Source organism: Patagioenas fasciata, chromosome 16 (genome assembly GCF_037038585.1).
Source record: "Patagioenas fasciata isolate bPatFas1 chromosome 16, bPatFas1.hap1, whole genome shotgun sequence".
Lineage (NCBI taxonomy): Eukaryota > Metazoa > Chordata > Aves > Columbiformes > Columbidae > Patagioenas > Patagioenas fasciata.
The window spans coordinates 10,830,929-10,852,431 of record NC_092535.1 but is presented as its reverse complement, the minus strand read 5'-3'; the positions used below and the strand labels follow the sequence as shown (position 1 = coordinate 10,852,431).

General features: G+C 40.9%; 1 protein-coding gene across 11 annotated transcripts in view; it reads left to right on the top strand.

Moving 5' to 3' along the window:
* Positions 1-3,265: 3,265 nt before the first annotated feature.
* Positions 3,266-21,503, top strand: part of RIPOR3 (RIPOR family member 3) — a 52,449-nt gene continuing 34,211 nt past the window's right edge. The window contains exons 1-6 of one of the 11 annotated variants that reach the window (XM_071815675.1): positions 4,086-4,329; positions 9,134-9,276; positions 11,880-11,960; positions 12,053-12,121; positions 15,848-15,950; positions 18,280-18,743. The gene's annotated coding sequence lies outside the window, so the exon portion shown is untranslated. The other 10 variants (XM_071815674.1, XM_065850177.2, XM_071815677.1 and 7 more) reach the window with 10 other exon arrangements.

The following is a 21,503-nucleotide window of genomic DNA, read 5'->3' as shown; positions in this document are numbered from 1 at the left end:
ACATAATAGAACTGTCACTGTTTATTAAACAAATAGTGGTAATGCAGTGGTAATAAGTAAAAATAGAAAAGTACAAGCCAAGGGGAATAGAAAAGCAATTCCATTTTTCCATGTATTTCACATTTGGAAATACTGAATCCATGTGAGTTCAGCCACTGTCCCAGTTGCATTCGGCTTTTAGAAGATATTCTTTGCTTCTGTTGGCTCATCTCTTCGTTTCCCTCCCGAGTTATAATACCGTGAACTATAAACTCCAATGCAGATACATGCACAAAGAAGCAAAAATAATCATGTGCTTAGAACTGTGGATGTGTGTAATTACAGTTTAATCTTACTATAACACACCCTCAGAAATTCTGAGTAAATGCTCTTTATGTAGGGATGGTTTGTTATAACACAATCTGAAGTTTGCTTTGTTACAGTAATGAAAGTGCCTGGTCAATACATTGATAGATTGACAGATAATCTACTTCTATGCAAATTACTTCAAATTTATTAACGTTTCAGTAGTATTCTAAAATTAAAATAATACAACATAAAAAGGGTGGGGTGAAGGCCCAAGCAAATGTGTGCACACATGCTGCTTGCATTAAGAGCAGCAAGATTGCTTTCTCTAAGTCAGCCTGGTATAAAAGATCATATTAATAGGCCTAACTACTCAGTTATTGCTGTTCTAAACAGAGTTACGGTTTATAGTAGCCTTTCTAAAAGTCACTTTAGTCTGCATCTTCCTGAGAAGCCTGGTCTGCTCACAGACTTTGCTGTCTGTAGCTCAGTTGGTTTAGAAAACAAACAGAAATTACTTAATTCAGTACTTAAACAGTGAGATTATACTTAATCTGCTTATGCCAGAACACTGGTGAGGCCAAAACACTAGATGTATAATATTGTTGCAGCCATCCTGAATATTTAATTGTTAATGATCTCTGTATATCACTGGCATGCTACTTGATTGAAGTTGTATGGCTGAATTTGTGCTTTTGTGAAGTGCTTTGTGATCCTTGGAGAAAATGTGCTAGCATGTTTTTAATGTCCCTTTAGGTCTAAGACACATCAGACTCTGTTGGGGTTTTTTTTTATATATTATAACGATGCCAACACTGGAGTATTTATTGCTTTTCATATGCGTGAGAATACTAAGCATATATATTTTTAAAGGAAATTCCAGAAGAATATGAAACTAGCTTGTAACAATAATTTGTATGTTTGTGTCCATTGTTTTCAAGAATATGTAAATTGTTACATTATAGAACTTTGAACCCTGCTACATAATTAGCTGCACTAAACATCAGTATTCAATTTGGAAAATCTGTAGCCAAGTGTTTTATTAGAATTTCATGGAAAAGGAGAATGTGAACAAAACCATAGAGCAAATAATCTGAAATGCAGTTAAGAATAATGAAAACCAAGCACCAGCCACATAAATATACCAGATGAAGACACAGCAAATGAAGATCATAAAAAATAAACTGGAATAAAAACATGTAAGGCCTCTCCACTGAAGTAAATAGGGACATCTGCATCAGGAGTGATGAAACCTTGATCATTTGCTTTAGCTGAGATTCCTGTCTGTGAAATTTATAGTAAATCTCATGTTTAGGAGGAAATGACAGTAACAGCAAAGGTTTTTTGGTCAACAGCTTGCATAGGGCTCCTGCAGAGATTTAGTGTTCTGACAAATGTCCTCCTGCAAATCCAGTTCAGTTGATTTTAAATAGCCCTTGTGTTCCACCCTGTTATGGAGCTGCCACGCAAGGACATGAGTCTGCATTGCAACGGCTACAGTTCCCAGTCCACGTGTGAGCATAGTCCTGTGCTGCATGAGTTGGTGTGACACCATTCACTCTGGTGGGTGAGGCTGGAGCACACATCCAGCTTTGCTGGCTGTCCTGTAAGGCTGGAAAACCTGAGCAGAGGGGCAGGACGTAGCTGGCTACATCTTAGAAACACAGAATCTTAGAATAGTTTGGGTTGGAAGGGACCTTCAAACATCATCTTGTCCAATACCCCAGCAGTGAGCAGGAACATCTTCAACCAGATCAGGTTGCTCAGAGCCCGGTCCAGCCTGGCCTTGAGTGTTTCCAGGGATGGGGCATCCTCCACCTCTCTGGGCAACCTCTTCCAGTGTTTCACCACCCTCAGTGTAAAAAATTTCTTCCTTATGTCTGGCCTGAATCTCCTCTCTTTTAGTTTAAAACCATCACCCCTCATCCTATCGCAGCAGGCCCCGCTAAAGAGTCTGTCCCCATCTTTCTGATCTTGACCTGCTGCATTATATTTACTGAGTGTAGGATTCTTCAAGCCACCAGTGTGATTGATCATAACCCCCAAAATCCTACCAAAATCAAGATCAGCATTACAATAATTAGCATATGTTCTGTACTCACCTGTACAAGTCCATGTATTTGCACTTCCTTGTTTGTCTTGCTAGGTACACCAGCTCTGATACTAGCCTCTCCGTGCTGTATCACCATTGCCTTTTCCTGTGCTCCAAACCCCAATCAGTTTCCAGATCTGGCATGAAATCCACTTTTACTTGCATCTCAGCACTATGCTTTCTAATATGTATAAACCCTAAAGTGCCTGAGTTGTTTGCTCAGCCAAGTCCACCAGCCCATCTGTTTTTGTCTCTTACTGCTCTCACTTCCATGTGTGTCAATTCCTCATGCATCTTAAAAACATACTCAACTGTGCAAGAGATCTTCCCTTGCCTCTTTGAAGACTTTCACAGAAAAATCCAAATCCTAATCAACTTCATAAAGTACTGCAAAAGTAATAACTATGCTCCAACAGTTTATTGTATGGGATCTCTGGTCATCTGGTGCATTGAGAACTTCAGTTTGTGTTTTATCCTCCTGAAACAGGATGGAAGAGTCTGGTGTGTGTCCTAGATATTACTGAATATGGTCAAGAGGGGAGCAAACACTATTAGTAATAAAGTTATCGTGAGAGCATGTCCAAATTCCGCATGGTCAGCTGATGGGGAGTGTCTGGATTCCTGTGCTGTCAGTCATTCAGCATGCCAACCTGATGGGGAAATGATGATAAAAAACATCAGGGAAAATGGAAGAGAGATGAGACATACTGTAATCCAGGGTGCTTTGCCCAAGGCAGGAACACGGTTGTGTGTTGGTGTTTACAAAAGGCCGGGCAAGGCATTGTTCAAAAGAAAAGAGGTGCAATTGTGTGGGTTCGTGTGGGGAGGCGTTGGGAGGATGTCAGCCTGCTTGCTACATCACAATTTCACATCTTCTTTTGCCAGGATTATCAGGAAGGTGTCTAGAAAGCTGGTAGAAGGGAGCTCATTCTGGAGGAACAGTACCTGCCTGAAGAAGCAACAAGAGGTCAGTAGTGGGTGCAGCAGAAGGGGCTTGAGCGTGATTTGCTTGACAAGGAGTCAACGACATGGCAAATCACAGAAAACCTACGGGAGGGTGGGATACAAAAAGGGATGAGGCAATACAAGAAAGATTATGATTAGGGAAAGACTGAAGCTTGTAGGAGGAGGGAGCCTTAAAAGCGATGGTGAAGAGAGACCAGGGTAAGGGAAGAGCAATGGATATGGGGAAGATGGGAAGGGAGGGAATCTGAGCACAGGAGAAAATGCCTGGGAAGAAGTGAGGGAGTAAGAGTTGAGGGGAGCAAGGGAATGAAGGAATAAGCAGGGGGGCAGGGCCGTGTGTCCCCGGTTTGTCATTGCCCTGCGGCGCGGTGGGGCCTGGAGTGAAACAGCTGCAGCGAGCAAGGGGGCGCCTGGGATGCTCCGTGATGAACAGCGGAGGGTCCGGGCCGCGACCGCAGGCTCGGCATGTGCTGGAGCAGCGCTACACTTTCCCAGCCCCCCTGCCAGGATGAGGGGGGTCGGAGGGAGGGAGGGAGGCAGCGAGCGGGACGGGGCCATCGACATCCAGCAGCAAACAAGCGCTCCGGAGCCGCGGCTTCCTGGAAACGGAGCCCAGCTGGGTGACAGGCAGCGGCGATAAGCGGCGGCTATCGGGGCCCTCCCAGCGGCCCGGCCTCCCCGCGCCGCGGAACAGCGCTCCGCGCCCCGCCAGCCGCACGGCAGGTACGGGACACCTGGCCGCGGAGAACCGCGGAGCGGATCCCGCCGGGGATTCCCGGGGGAGCGCGGGGTGCCGGCTGCGGCTCCGGGCGGGGAGAAGCGCTGTCCCGCCCCGCTGAGCGCCGGCGGAACGCGGGCAGCGACCCCCGCCCTGCCCGGCGGCGGGAGGTGCGGGGCAGGGGCGCGTCGGGACCGCCGCTCTGGGCACCCGGCGGAGAGACGGGACCGGGACGCGCGGGACAACGGGAGGCTCCGGCACCGCATCGGTAGGTGAGAGCTGCAGGGCACCGAGAGGGGGGCATGGCACCTATGGCGGGAGTACATGGCACCTACAGGGGGGTGCATGTCACCTATAGGGGGGGTAGGCTCCTTAGGAGTCCGCAGACAGTATCTGTAAGGCAAGCTCCGAAGGATGCTGATATTCCTTCAGAGGCTGCTCTGGCGCAAAGAGGGGCAGCAGCTTTTTATCCAGGGGTAAACACATTCACAGCAGGAAACACCCAGGAACCCCCTGGGATGTGAACGCTTGGCTGGAACTGCTGGAAAAAAGGAGCAGGACAATGTTTATGCCATCCTGTAGGGTTTGTGTTTTGGAGATGTCATTGCATGGGCTGGTTATATTTTAGTGAACTCTTTTTGTCTGCATGGAGATTACATTTTATTTGCTCATAAATACGAATTGAGGTTTTGGGTCACAGCCCAGTTACATTTTGCTTCAGACAGAGTTTAATTTCCCTTTTAAAAAGTGTTTTAAATAAGTTGAGCCATATGGAAATTGAGTTGTTCATCAACCAAAGAAACCTGGAGGAATTTGAAAACTAAGGTTACATATTTCTTGAGCATTTTCTTGAGTATTGAACCAGAGTCAGAGTACAGCACCAGTACTCAGAACTCCTGATTCAGTCATTTCCTTTGTTGGGATCAAGACTTAATCCATCTCTACCTGTGTTTTCACAGCTGTAAAACGGGAGCTACACCTATTAATGAGGGGCATTACATATTCTTTTTGGAAAGACCTTAATTAAAAAAAAGGCAAGGGAAACTAATTTGTAAGAGTAGTAAACAATGTAAAATGTACCTGAGGGAACACTTCGTGTTGAATGGAGAGATATGTCTGAGAAAGATGTGTCTAAAGGAACATGCGTATTAAAAACTTCTTCACTACTGTATTAATTTCTTGTGCAGTTAATCGCTTACATGCTGCTGCTCTGAATTCTGCAGAGGGGATGACATAAGCACCACATGTAGAAGTGCAGGAAAAGCTGCACAAACTTGCCAAAATGGGCTGTAGCTGTTACTGAATGGCAGGCCAAGCCCACTTTATGCCCCAGGTCTAGACAGGCACTTGTATGAGATACAACACATGCAATACAGTAGTGAACAACTAGCTTGGTAAAATTTTCCTCTGATTAGAGTCTGGATGCTGTTTACAGGAATTAAAGGGCTTCCCTGGAAGGGCAGGTCCTGTGTCCCTGTGTAGTGCTTGATTCTCGAGTCAGTCAGTAACGTTGTGGTTATTTCTGTTAACCACATGGAGCCAAGAATGGGGAAATATAGGCCAAACAGTGAGTTATGTAATGGTATTCCCTAAGGGGCAGTATAAAAGTGAGATTATTTCCTTCTGTCAAGACAAAAAGCAGCAGCACAGTTACTCTGCGATGTTCACTCTGGCGCTGGGTTCCTTCGGAGCAATCCAGGCAGGCAGTTGGGACCCTGTAATAGCAGATCCTCCAATATCACTTTATTCCCTTCCACAGCTAATTCCTTCACAAATACTCCTTTGCAATATCATCATAAAGAACCCGAGAAGTGGAATAGATCCATTATGGCTAGAAAGGGAAACCAGACTCAGTCAATGGGGAGGGAAAGTTTTGATTTTAATGTGTCTCTTTTTCAGGGGTTTGAGGAGTGGTAAGGGGGGTTATAGTGCACCAGGACAGAAACAGAGGTTCTGTGTACAGAAAGTGGTACAAGGTAAAGCTAGAGAGTGAGAACTGTCCCAGAAGGTTTGTTAATTATGCTATTTGGATGAAATAAGTAGAAAGGCTAGATTGGAAGTGAAGGAGATATTTATGTAAAGTTGTAGGTTTAATATTAGTTAAATACACACACTCAGTCTCAGCCAAAAGGCTCAGAAAAAGGGAACAGACAGAGTTGAATTATCTAGACTCTTGTTGGCCAGAATTGAATTTTGGAAGGTAATTGGCTGGTGATGATCCAAAATTATACAGACAGCAAGTCTTGCAGGGGACCTTTAATGACTGGAGGTGCTCCAGGTGCTGGGTTTAATTCAAATTGTGAGGTGGCGCCTCCAGAAGTGCAAAAGGGACACACGTATTTATGAAATACCAGGTTTTGTCTATTTTTTCAACTTTTCCATTTCGGTTGCCAGTTTATTCTCCCTGCGCACAGATTGCTTTAAACCAGTATGTCTCCAAAGACAGAATGCCTCAAACCCATCATTTATATTCAATTCAACTTTTTAGGGAAAGGATTTCATTTTCAGCCAATCAATACATCTAATCATTCATAATTTAGAGGATCAGAACACCAAGGTGATCTTGTCTTCTATGTCACTAATACAGAAAATACTGCAAGAGTAGTTAGCAAACCAAATTATGTGTAACTGATCCAGGTTTGAATTTAGCTGTTTCAAATTAAATAATAAAATTTGTTTCATGGGGAACTTAAAATGCAATTATTATTGGAAAAGTAACTGTGTCAGTGATATTTTGTTAATCATCAGATATGTTCTTTCCATGAATTCATCCCTGACCTGCATGATGGAGTAGCAAAAATCCACTTTCGTTATTTTTTTAACTCTTGCTAGCCCAGACTGAGTTATGTGGTAGCCCTTGCAAATTGCTCTGGCCTTTGTATCACGAATTAACATCTAGGGTAGAGTTTATATCTTGAGGGGTCAGTCTCAGTTGCACAGTAAAATACCCATAATGACTGTCATTGGATTATAGTCATACAGAATGACTTTAAGATTTCCAACTGAATTGTCAGGACTATTAGTGATTAAGAAAACAAACTGACTTGGGGCTGTAAGCTTTTAGTCTTGTTTTTCTTTCCTTTCTCTACAACTGATTTGTTCAGACTACGAATTCGGAGAATGCTGGCAGCTCAAGCTGGGATGTCCAAGACTTCCATTAAGAGTCAGCAGGTTCCTATAATTTCAAGTAAGACCAGTAAAATCCATTGATCCTCAAGAGCTCCAAGAGCCAAGGACTCAAAGTTTCAGTGCGAATCACGAATGATAGAGGCATCAGAATTTAACAGACTCTTCAGACAATTTTGGCCTTCAGGGCTTCTGACATATCTCATCTGTAAAATGGTCACAATACAGTAATATTTACATAGTACTAGGGAGATTATAAGAAATCAATATCGATCTTTCTCCATTACATAGGGAGGGTTCTGTTGATGCTCAGAGAATGGACCTTGTTCCTCTTAGCTGAATACTTTCCTCACTTATTTCATATGGTAGGGCCAGTAGTAATAAAGCACTCGTCATTTTGTTTAAAAAAAGCTGGCTTGTAGAATGTGTGCTCACCACAAGAGTTTTCTCTAACCATTGTAGAAACATTCTTAAACTTGTCGTTCTAAACTATACGTAAATATTGGTAGCTAATATTCCGTGTGCCTATGGAGGTGAAAAGGGTGATCTGATTACATGTATTTGCAGATCTCTATTTCACATTCTTGCAGACCAGAACAACAACATAACTTTCTTCTTTCAGGATAGTTAATGTTCTGGCCCAGAATTATAGTACCAGATGTGTTGCCACAGAAACAATTTAAAGGGAGAAGGAATTGGGAGCAAATTGTCTTTCTAGTGGAAAATGTAAAAGCAACATTCGTGTTTTAGAGCTTCTCATTGATTCCTGTGTGTGTTATACACGTGCACAGCAGAGATTAGGGGAGAATTTTGGTTTTTTGTTTCATACATCTGTTAGCATTTTAAAATTCTTTATATAGGGTTGAAAATTGAAAAATATTCTATTATGGGCACAAGTGATGTACCTTAGAGACTTTTTTATTAAATCCTGACTCACTTTTAGAAGCTCTTTTCTTGAGCAGTGTGCAGTGTGCTAGCTGATTGACTTAGCTTCACCTGCAACTTGCCTTGGAATAGATTTCCAGAATTGTTGTTTCTGTGAAAGGAAGGAAACATTTGACTAGATAAAATTATCCCAGATTTTGATGCTGAGAGTTAATAGCACATTCTTACTTACTACAATTGACATGCTGATGAAAGGTGGAATGTATATAGGAAATATTTTGTTTTCAGTCTTGCCCTGGAAGCTTTAAACAGCCAAAGCCCTTGATTTTAGGTAGCATTACTTTTTCTCAGAATACTTGCCACAGGATACTCTACTCATCATATCTTTTTGTCAACTGCTACAAAAATATTTGTCTGAACAAAATACAACATCATTTACCTTAATATTCCCTTTTCACTTTTTTGACCACAAAAGGATGTCTGTATCTTATTGTTTTGCACACCATTTGGGGTGAAATAATGAGAAAAACATCCAGGAAGGCTGGGTGGAAACATAGCTGAAGGAAACGTAATTGCGTTTATCTTATCAAAACCCAGGCTGAAGTTCATGTCTCTTTGGAGTGGTGGAAATATTTTACCATATGCATCTATATGAGTAATGCTACTCTTGTGATTTTGGAGGGTAATGAACATATGGTGTTATGCCAAGAAGCTTTGTTTTATAGTTGCTTGTTTTGTTTATTATTTTCCCTCCGTGAAATTTATTTTTTAAAAATCTTTTTTCATATAGCCAGACTTTTAAATGTCCCTCGGTTTGGAAATGTGTAATTTATTTCCCTTGATACTAATTTTTTATTCAAATCTGAGATCTTCACTTTTCCTTTGATGAAATCGCTTATAACAGAAGTATCAGAATATATCCAGGTATATTAGAGTTGGGAACAGATACGCTTATGAAAATAGTTTGACCTTATTTTAAGTGTCCTACAAGAGTAATCTTTTGAAACCCATCAGTTTTGAAATTAGACTGTATACTGAGTCACACATTTGAATTTTGGCAGGTTCACAGGCATGTGCATCACCAAACAAGATCTGCCATGAAGATAAGAAATTCATTTCTCTCTTGCATTCCTGATTCAGGCAGAACTCCAGTTGTGGGTGTGGAAGGAATGCAGAGCCAGGCCCAGAGCTTGTGTCTGCACAGGTTGGAAATGAACTTTCAGTGTGAAATTTGGATCTGAGTTGGCGTCCATATTTCCCTAGAAGACCACAGAGATTTGAGTCCAGGTTTCTGGTTTGGTTCTTCTTGGGGCTAAATCAGGCCTTATGTTTGTAAAATGATCTGAATGTCCCATTCATTAGTTCACACCCCTTTTGTTTGATCCCATGAGAAGATGAGTTAGTCTTTCTTTAGGCAGTAGAGCTTTCCCAGACAGACATTGTAAACTAGAAATATAGATACTTACAGTTTTCTTAAAAATGTCCTTTGGGCCTGAAATTTCTCGTGCTTGGTTTCAATCCAGTATTGAATAAGACTGGAAAGTTTGGATAATGTCAATTCAGCTGCATGTGAGTTATTCAAGTGCATTTTAGAAATATGTACTTTCCACTTGCATTTTTTCCATAATTCTCTGCACTTACATAACCTCTGTTTTATTATTTAAATTGACACAGACTTGAAGAGGGAAGAGTCATTCTCCAATACTGGAACTGAACAGATAAACAACAGGGAGGCAGTTCAAAGACCTCAGTGTACTTTAAAATCCTAGTGTTTACTGCTGAAGTGTTAGCCTGAATGGGTTTATATTTCTAGTAGTGCAGACAAAATATAATGTAAATAACCTTCAGTCTATCTGTGGGCTGAATGTCTGCAATTTTTACCTTATGTAATTGAAATTATACAAGAAGAGTTTAGAAGGTTTCTCTGAATTATCAGGAAGGATTTTGTTTGATGAGATCTGTGAAGTTAAAACAGTAGGCCCAGAGTTTTCAGAAAGATTTGACACGCAGAGGTATTTCAAATGCATATGCAGCTGTTTGTGCAATTATTACAATAGAGTACGTGTTGTGTAACTGTGAGTGAAAATGTGACTTGATCTATAGGGAAAGTTCCCAGGCTTTTCTGAAGTTTTGAAGATAACTGATTCGTAGCAAGTTGGTTACTTGTTTTTTACAATGGAAGGTGAAACAAAAGTACCGTTAAAATGGATGGATCCTGTCTAAAAACGAATCGATTTAATTCTCTCAGTAACATCACAGCTTCAGCATCACTGTATGCTTGTTGTGTAGACATATATAACTACACATTGCTGTGTGCCTTTTTCGTGCTTCTAGTATGATAGTATATGTCCAGACTTAATGAAGATTTGTCACTAGGCTTTTGTTATGCCTTGTCTGAAATGGAAGCCCACACAGTGATCCTGGAAGTAACGCCACCTTTGAAGAGGGTTCTGCATGTAGAATACTACTTTAATTAGCCACAACTCCCGCTGAAACAATAGAGCCAGCCTTTGTGTAACTGCTGAAGTCACTGCATCTCGTTCCTAATTCCAGTGAGGCTGAGTTGTGCCCCTCCCTTTTTCTGAAGTGTTCACATGCCGATGTGTTGTGCAAGCAATGTAATTTGTTAACAAATAAAGAATAATTTAAATAACCTTAGCAAAACAGTGCAGGCATCCCAGCTGCCAACAAACAAACATCAGAAGTGAGTGCAAAACAAGTAAGTAGCAGTGCAAAGTATTTCAAAATTGCTTGAGCTTGGGTTCTTCAAGAAAAAACCCACAAGTCGAAGAAGTATGTGCTCTGCAGGAGAAGGCTTGGGATAAGAACATACACAGTATCTTCTGCTAAGATCTCCAGTCCAGACAGAACTTCTTCATCTGCCCAGCCTAGCTTGTCTCCTCCAGAGCTGTAGTAACACATTATGAATCTTTCCCCGCTATGTGTATTAATTTGACTGCTCTTCATTTCATTTAAGGCAATAAGCAAGTATATTTTGACCTGTAATTGTCAGATTATCTTTACAATACAATAAAACTGTAGCTTATTGTAAAATATCTCTCTTGAATAAGCCAAGTCATATGGAGCGAAACAGCATTTTTCTATTATAACATTGGATGCACTGTGTGCCATTGCTGCTGTAACTGTGTCAAGATCTGGATTTAATTCTGAATCTGAGTTAGTATATTGTTGGAATCATTCGTCGACATGCATATGTTATATCTGAATGGCCGTTTCTGAATTTTGAAGATCACTCAAGGGTGATTTTTGGCCAGTAAGTTCTCTGGTCTGTACACTCTCAATGACCATTCTGTAGAGGATCACAAATGCAAGTTCATGAGATCTATGATCCATGCAGTGATCATTTGAGGATCATATTGCAAGGGTGGGAAAACTGCCAGGGGATATAGAACATGACAGGGACGTACTGTTGTACGTGCTGCCTGCCCAGCCAGGCGCGGTTCCTCATTGATGGGAAGGCGTATGGCTGGTGTGCTCAGAGCACTGGCAGCGTTCTGGACACTGCTGCCCTCAGCACAGGTTCATCTGGCGAGATGTGTGATGATTCTTTCACAAATCATGCCTGTGTGTTGTCCTGACATTTAAAGTTCTTTGCTGGTGATCTCAACCATCACTAGAACTCCTTAAATTATCAATCCAGCAACAGCTATGTGAATATAGACTATGCATTTGGCCATCCATTTTTCTGTTAGATCTCTATGGAGCTCTAATAACGATAACTTAATGCAAACCTGGCTGGCTTTTCCCTACACACCACATTCTGAAGGTGACTGTTTGTTCTATTAGGACAGTAGGAGCTGATGAATTAAGGATCAGAATGTACAGTGAACTGGTTGATACCTTCAGTCTTTAGCTCTTTGCTCTTGGGTAAGAGCTCTTTATTCTCTTAAGTCTGTGTATGTTTGCATTACAGTTCACTCCTTCCACGTTGAAAAGGAGCTAAGAGAATTTTCTTACAGGGTTCCCGGTTTTGTGAAGTGTCACAATCCTATTCTGCAAAAGTGGTCTCAATTATAATTGGCTCATAGGTAAGTAATGGAGTCTGGGTAACGCAGACGAAGTCAATTTACATCACAAAAATGAGTCTTGTTTTATGAGGCATGAGGGACTTTTTTTGTAACCTGAGAATTGTAGTTGTTCTACTCTTGCCATGCAGTCATACTAAGCCTTGTTCTGTGCTTAAATGTAGTACTGCTATAATTTTGTCTCAGTTGAGGTTTTTTTAAATGACATAGCCATATGATTTAAAAGCTCCTGCTGCTGTATTGTTATGGCAGCATTGTATGCCAGTACAATTTCCCTGATGCTTCATAGCAGTACATCTGTACTAGCGAAGTCCTTATAGTATCTAAAAAGCCACAAATAACAAGCCCCTCTGTACAGATTTTAAATCCTGGTCTATATTACAGATTCCTTCCCTCAGCTGAATTGGATGAGGTCTGTGAAAAATGATTTCTTTTACCAACATGGCTGAATTAACAAAAGATGCAAATGCAGAAGCAGTTATAGTGCACAATAAACTTGTGCATCTGTGCATACTAATTGTTTTAAGTTTGGGGGATAGTTGTAAATGCACTGATAGAAAGCACAGGCTTGCCAAGTTGTACCATTCATTCTAGAACTTTTTGTAGTAACAAATATGAATATTCTGATAGCGGCGAGGTGCTGGTAGGATAGTTACACAGAAGGTGTTCACATCAAAGGATTTTTTTAGATTATCTGCGGACTACTAATACCTTTCAAAACTATACTACATGTATTAAAACAACAAAGCTTTCTTGTGTAACTGTATAGATCTATGTTACAAAATTTCTGCCATAGCTGTGAGAACTAAGAGGAACATTAAAAAATGAAACTCGTAAAGATTTAACTGTGCTGGCAAAAATATTCATAGAATACACCTTTTGCCAGGATCGCCTGTGTCTTTTAGGGAGAGCAGTAGAAACACACTGGCAGAAGACCTCAGTTATCTCTGTTGTTGGAGTTTTGTTGTTGTACTTACACATAGATGCAGAGTAAACCAGTCCAAGGTCTAGGAGAAACCCCTCGTGATGCTGAAAAATGTGAAACACTAAGCAGATGTGACTGCTAACTGCAGTAAAAGCTTTGAGTCCTCAGGGAACAAACAATTGGCTTCAAAGTCTTTGAAGAAATTTGAGACAGAGAGTTGATTGATTTTTTTCGTGTGTGCACAAAACTGAAATGCATTTTCACGAGCAACTCTCGCCATGTTTGTTGATGATATTCATAACATTTCAAGGCACCTTAAAATTAGATTAGCTTTCAGCCTAAATGTCAAAGTGGTTTGGTCTCAGCTGATCCTACTACTGAGCAACTTCTGCTTAGCACTTCCAGTAACGTCTGCCTTCTCCTTCCAGTGAGTACCTCTCTTGTGCTTGGGCTGGGTGATGTAGAAGAGTCTGCCATTTCCAGGAATTTATTATCTCTGGCAGAAGTCTTGGTAGTGTGGGTTGTTGATAAGTGGGAAGTAAACATGTGGCTGATGAGGCAGCGCACTTTCCGTGGCTTACCACTAGTCCCATTTCACGTCACAGCACACAGTGGTCCTCTGAAAAATAGCTTTTCTACCATTAATTAATTGTAAACATTATTTTCACTGTGTTATTTTGCTTATAACTTAGCTACTTTTTGCTAATTTCTAATGTAGAAATAGTTTTTTTAGTGTTTACAAATTCCAGTCGCATTAGAGACATCATTATCTAGTCTTGCTAGAATTACTTCTGATTTAAGAAATAAGTGTGGCACCACAGAATCACAGAATCCCAGAATGTCAGGGGTTGGAAGGGACCTGGAAAGCTCATCCAGTGCAATCCCCCCATGGAGCAGGAACACCCAGCTGAGGTTCCACAGGAAGGTGTCCAGGCGGGTTTGAATGTCTGCAGAGAAGGAGACTCCACAACCTCCCTGGGCAGCCTGGGCCAGGCTCTGCCACCCTCGCTGGGAAGAAGTTTCTTCTCATATTTAAGTGGAACCTCTTGTGTTCCAGTTTGCACCCACTGCCCCTTGTCCTGTCATTGGTTGTCACTGAGAAGAGCCTGGCTCCATCCTCCTGACACTCCCCCTTTCCATATTGATCCTCATGAATGAGTCCCCCCTCAGTCTCCTCTTCTCCAGCTCCAGAGCCCCAGCTCCCTCAGCCTTTCCTCACACGGGAGATGCTCCACTCCCTTCAGCATCTTGGTGGCTGCGCTGGACTCTCTCCAGCAGTTCCCTGTCCTTCCGGAACTGAGGGGCCACAACTGGACACAATATTCCAGGTGTGGTCTCCCCAGGGCAGAGCAGAGGGGCAAGGGAACCTCTCTGACCTACTGACCACCCCCTTCTAACCCACCCCAGGTACCATTGGCCTTCCTGGCCACAAGGGCCCATTGCTGGCTCGTGGTCATGTCATTAGTATTAACCTTTAGTGAATTTCAAAAAGGAGTTTTCATATGCCCAAATAAATTATTTCAATTTGGTGACTGTGAAATATTTGAACTAAATTACAGTAACAAAACAGAGGTGAAGAAAGGAATTTCAAGGCCAAGGTGGATCTGCGCTCAGTTAATCTGGAGGATGGCAGCACCACGCTCCTTCGGAGACGTGTTGGCAGAACTGGGTATGTGAGCTCTCCCTACACATCTTCCAGGAAAACAGCTGCTTTAGGAAAAACACTTCAAACAGTAGTCTTTGCTAAGCTGTATTTTCTAGGCTGAAATAGGTTTAAGCGGCACTCCATGGAGTCGTGATGATTACAGATTTTGTAGTCTTTCCTGGGCAAACTATGTCTGGAATCAGTACACAAGTTTGACTCTTCTTTACGGCAGAGTATTGCTGTAATTCTGTTTAGGCTTGAAATAATCCAAAGCTGTCTTCTAGGCAGAACCAGACTGACAAAGCTTGAATATCTGGTTTAAAAGTTCATGTAGTCCAGTTCAGACTGCATTTTGCTTAATTGCTCGCTTCACCATATGTATCCTAATACACATTAGTCTTTCAGCTGTTTCCAAAGCCATCTCCTTTTGAATGTTTAATATTTAAGAACCAATTAGTTCCATTTTGTTTTGTTTGGATAGTTTGCAATTAAGCATTCTTTCAAGTGGGCTTTATTTAGCTAATTCCATCACAAAAATAAGCTCTAAGGGAATGAAGATAAGTTCAAGCTAGCCAATGTTTATTTTTGTTATTAATAATTTATATTATGGTAGTGCCCTGGGGAACTAGGGCCCCACTGAACCCGGTTTCCTCTGTATGTGATGACTGTGTCTCACAAAGCCTTATGCAGCACAGTTATTTTTTGCTGCTGTGGCTTAGTGTAGGGAACCTGCTCTGTACTGCAAGGGAACGTACTGGTGAAGAGCATATCAAGACAAATCAAGAAGAAACTTGCAAAGAAGCTTAAGTTACAGACAAGAGGGAAAACCTGATGCATTTTTTCTATAGAAAGCCAGTCACTAATGCATTTTTCCAGTGTGAGCGCCAAATCATGCCTCCAAAGGTCGTGTTTGTGCTCTCTCTGAAGTTCTGGCAATGCTCCCGGTGACTCTGACGGGCGCAAGATTAGGCAGGGAAGCGGTGGTCCTAAAAACCTTATCTATTTCTTAGCTAGCAGCAGAAGACACTTTATTTTATAAGAAGATGCTGATGGGCAAAATTAGTTTAAAAATTTGTTCATGTTTAGTCAGACTTCTGTCAGAAGTTATGGGCTTCACAATATCTGATCCTAAATAATTGGTCTACTTTGTGTTTTACAGAAGCCTTGAGAGGAGTGATTTAGAGTCCTTTCGCACCTGATAAATGCAAAGGAGACACAGAGCCAAAGCCTGGACTTGTGTAAATACGCTGATTTGAACAGAGGTACGGCAGTTCAAATAGACTGAGGGTCTGGCCTGGTCTCTGTGCTGTAATTGTGTGCGTTAAGTGGAGAGAACCGGTGTTGGGATGAACAGGGCTGCGAAGTGGAAGAGCCTTTAAGTTACTGTAGCACTGTGAATTTTCATCATCAGTGGATTTACCATCCTTCTCTCCTCCTCTTGTGTGGAAGCAGCAGGCTTTTCTCTCCTCTTTCCATAACTCCAAATTCAAAATCCCGGCAGAAATTTTCCTGACGTATTTGTTCCATATTCCTGTCCTCATTAATTCAGTTTAAAGGGAGTAAAACATCTGTTTCCAAGTACAGCAGTGTGGTTAGTATGTAGGCCTTTTTTCATGTAAAAATCACTAAATCTGGCCATTTAAGACACACTTTTTATAGGAGCTAGAGTTGGGCTGTGCAAAGTTCACCTCATTAAAAACAAACCCAAACCAATGAAAAGCATAAAAAATGGGGGGCAGGAATGTCAGAGTTTGTATCAGAAACTGGTAAGAAATGAAGAGGAAAGTACAGATATATCCACATATATTCAAAGGTTCTTGTTTTTTTCCACAGGTAAGGTTGACATGCTTGGGGAGTGCCTACAGAAAGGGAACATTAGTATAGAACATGGTGTTAGGTTACTATGACAGCTGCCCTAATTTGTTAGAAAATATAATGAGTTCGAGCCTGTGTTAGAAGATATTGAATAAACTCAGCACGGATAAAATGTTCAAACACAACAAATAGATTTTTGGTGCTTCGGCTGTTAGTTGGCCATGAGAGACATTCTAAATTGTCTTGATTTTGATATCTCTTTCTAAAAAATACACCCTTTTTCACTGTCATGAGATAGGTACAAACATTCACTAATCAATAGTGGAAATACTGACTTTGAAAAAACTAAATCTGTGTCTACTCAGCATTAAAACTTTGCTTTAAAACATAAACCTTTTATCTCTCCTATTTCCCTCTTATATGATGTTTTGTATACTTCTTTTCTTTTTCCAGTGTTCTTTGGGATACTGATCATAACTTAGCAACTTCATTATTTCTGTGGCACGAGATTGTCTTCATAATATTTATGAGAACAAACCATAGGAAGTCGACTTAATGGTTTAGTTCTTAATAAATGAACCATTTTCTTGATCAGACAGCTAAATGACAGCGAGTTTCTCCCACTTCAGAAGCATGCCCTGGGACACACACCATTATATTGTGGTTCACAGGCTTCTGTTTTTGAAGATATCAAAATACATCCCACATACCGTGAACATCAAATTTCATTGTTAACTGAAAGTTTGTCATCTGTTTTGGTTAATGTATCCTTGTCAGTGTAATAATCAAAACATGTATCTATCCATCATGCTGGTTTCTATTGAAGCTTAGACTTGGGACTTCCTACAGCCCTAAGGCTGAGATAAAGGACCTTCCTTATTTCATGAATGACCTGGAAATAAGCTTTTAGGAGGCTCCTGCATTAGCCGATGGATGGAGACATGGTCACACCTAATGTCTGTCTATAACATACATTCAGGCCTAGATTGAGGAAAACAGGGTGAATGAGATATGTATTACAGAAGAATGTTCCTTGGGGTTCCCAATTAAGAAGGAGGAAGCTCTCAAGGGCAGAATTGGTAGGATTCAGGGCCTTGCTGCCGGGCATATTTGCCTTTGTCAGAAATGGAAGAGCCTGTTCATCACTTGTAAATTGCTCTCCCTCGGTGCCATCTGCTTCTTCTCTTGTTAGGAATTCAAGTATTCATTATATTGTAGCTAACTGCAGACCCAAATTCTCCCCAAGCTGAAAAAGCTGCAAGTCAGGCTAGCGTGTGGAGCCTGCCACATTCCTCAATCTCTGATTCAGGCTTGCAAGTTTGTCATCAAGTTTGAAATTGAAACCAGAGGAGGCAGCAGCAAGCCCTGTACTCATAAATCAGCTGATAATGGGTGAGTTGTTCTGTGCCTTCCCCTAAAGAGGAAAGCAAAACTCAGTGCAGAAGTACTCACAGCAACTAGGAGAGCTGAGATCCAGGCAAGCCTGGCGAAACTACGTGTGGCTACATGAATATGACACATACTGGCAAAGGAATTAAACGGGGATTTTGGTTATTTGCAGTAACTGATTCTTTTCTTATTACAACAGTACCAGTAAGTTACAGTGGGATTTACAGCCAACTTTGATTCCAAGTAGTGAATTTCCATAAAAGAAATAGGCACAATACATCAGCGTGTGATCTGTGACAAGGTCTCCTTTGTGCTTCATCTGTTTGATATCTGCTGCCACTAGAGGGAGGTACCAAATTGACCACAAAATTATGTCTTGAAAAATAGTTTCCAGGTCATTAACGAAGTATGGGCCAACATTTGCTGCTGGGATTCTACTGGAAATCTGGAATAAATGGCAGATTAATTTCCCCTGGATGTGCACCAGTGTCACTGAGAATAGAACTTGGATCTGAATGCTGAGATGAAAACTAATTAGAAATACAGTAACGTTTTGAATCACAGGCTTGAAAAACAGGTCATCTTGGACTTGAAAGCTGAGTCCTGTGTTCAAAGAACTACACTAGAGATGGTTACATCAGAGACACCACCTCCAGCACAGGAGAAGCTGGCTGAGGGGACTGCTCGGGAGATTTACTGCTGCATAGGAAACCTGGGCTCCACAAGTTCATTTCCAGAAGCTGCCATCAAGCTGTAGAAGGGCCTAATGACTAAAGCAATAACTTGGATCAAAGCCATTTATCTGATTTTCTTTTTATGGCTTGAATATGGCTAGGAGGAAACTATGTCAGGTATGTAGTAGTTAAATATATATTTAAGAGTTGAATCTGCCTAGATAAAGGTTTCAAAAGTACCAAAATGAGGTACACACTGGAGCCCCATCTTTCTAAATAATGTGAGCTGTGAATATAATTCTTATTAAAAATCAATTGAACTAACTCCTGAGAACCTAAATTACTTTTGAAAATGGGTTTATATTCCTAAATCATTTGAGATTTTGAAAATACAACCCAACAGACCTAAGTCTGGTGCAAAGTAAAGGACCTGTCTAATAATCTTGAGTTAAACAGGTTTAGGCCAAGAGGTTCTGTGGAACCCACGCACGGGTTTGTAGGGAAGCAAAATTTTCTACTTGCAGTGAAACTGCTAAGTAATTGCTCACATTGCTCAGTCTTAAACCAGCAGAATATCTGGTGAATGTGAGTGGAAGAATGACAGTTCATGGCTCTGGACAGCTGTATCCAGTGGGCTTTAGAGCACGGTAACTGACTGTATGTCTTTGGTAGAAATGGTTTCCTACTGTGAATCCTTGTGTTGTGAGTCCTTTCCACAGAAAGGATGGATCTGAAGAAATGTTCCCTGTTTGGGTGTAATGCTGCGTTAAAATAGCTATACCGACATGTAGTATCAAGGGCACTTTCTCTCTCCTTAATGCAAATGACATTTCATCTCTAGAAAAATAACCAGAGAAATTTTTCTTAGTGCTGCCAATAACAGTATAAATAGAATGTTTGTGTAATTGAACAAAAATGCTTAAAAGTTAAAGGGTTTTAGTCATAAATTTGGAATGTTTATCTAGCAGAGTAGGCATTGGTACTGAGGTCAATGGTTTTTCTAAAGAATGCTAAAGAGCAAAGATTAAATTCAGTGTGTATTTTCCCAGTGGACTCGACACTGTGTGGTACACAAGATGCACGTTTCATTCTTTGTTCAGCCTTCGTTACATCTACCTTTAGTGTAATTAGGGCTGAGCCATGTTATTATCACATCCCAGGAGTTTCATGAATTTTAATGGCCTGGATACTTTACATGTCCAATGCTACAAAGTAAGGGCCAAGGTCTAGAAATTTCCACCCACTTCCAGGGTACATTAAAATCACAAAAGGTTTCAGTGGTTCAGGCCTAGATCCGCCCTAAGACTTTGTTCAGAATGTTTGACCGTATTGCAATACATTGTGGAAATCTGATTTTTTTCTTTATCAGTGTCACAAAATGCCATTGTCTGCTGCAAGTGTTTTGAAATCGATACCACCCATCCTAAGCATCCAAAAGTGTTTGTTAATTTCATTGTTCTTGAGTTTTGAAATAACGGAGAGGAAGAGAAATAATTGTGATCACATCAATGTGATGGTGGATAAATGTAGCGCAGTTTGCAAAATGTCTTAAATTTGACTTTTGCTGGAAATTTTCCAGTGTTAGGATTGTCTTTTGGCCGCTTAAGTGTTTGCAATATGTATTTCTGTCAGCTAAAACCCTAATACAGATGCAGTTGTAGCAGCAAAACAGTTATTGTGGTGGAGTTTATCATAAATTCAGGGAAGTGAAATAAGTAACTTAGCACCTTTAAAGGTTTTTGTGAAACAGCAGAGGATTAGTTGGAATCACAGAAAATTTTAAAGTCCAGAGAGTGTTTCTGAAGCCCGTAAATGTTCATCTACTTCATCACCACAGATTTTGGTTACGTACAGTGAACACTGAGTTTCAGGAGAGACAGTATAGAACCAACATACATTAATGGCAAATTTGTTTGGCTGTCATGGAGCTGACGTTAATTTTATAAAACTATGCTCTAAAAAGACAGAGATTCTAAGTGGCTACCTTACAATAAAATCTGTGTACTATGCCAAGCAGAAATCCACTTACTAAGAGGATTCTCCCTATAAGCACAAATATAAGCCACATATTTTAGGGTCAAGGCTGCAGTCCCTTCAATGAGATGTTGAGCACATCCGATATTGAGAAAAGGATTGTGTTGTTAATACAAAATGAAATCGACTCTGTTCAGTTTCTACAACTAGAAGAGAGAATAGCTCTGGTGTCCTTTGAAGTAAGGCTCATGTAATATTTTAAAATAAAATTATGTACAAAAATAACAGCAATAATCTAAAAATGTGAGGAGAAAGTTAGCGTCAAGCAGTATAAGATGAATGGTCATGATCACATAATATATACAGAATCACAAACATGATCCTAAGACACTGAAGTGATTGACATTTGATAGTTTGTGTTCAGTTGTGTTTAGTTTCAATAGCAAGTAATAATTTACTTGATTTCAAACTGGCTTTTATGTTGTTGGGCAGCCGCTGCTTGATGCCCATGAGCAGTGGGCACTGAGATACACGCCTGGGTGTCGCTCTGTGTGTGTCCACAGCTGAAGGACACAGGAATCAGGCACAGTTTTTGTAGACAGTTTTTGTAGAAGCAAGTGTGTGTCTCTTAACCAACTGGCCCTTCACAACTGGAACACTCTGCATTTTAAGGAAACATTAATACCTTACTCTAGCAATAGTTCACCAAGTTTAAGTGAACCTCTTGGAGATGTTAAAAGAAAAATGTGGCTACTAATTTAAAGTACGAAACATAAGCAGGAATATTTTGCAAGAAGTCAGTGAGTCATATTTTCCTCATAAAATTGTTGAAACCATCATGCTCAGAAACAATTAAATATGTGACTAGGGCTGGAAAAGTTTAGCTATAAACACAAACAGACACCAGCTTTTTGTTTGCAGAGGATGAAGGTCATTTGGCTTGAGGAATATCCTAATACCCAC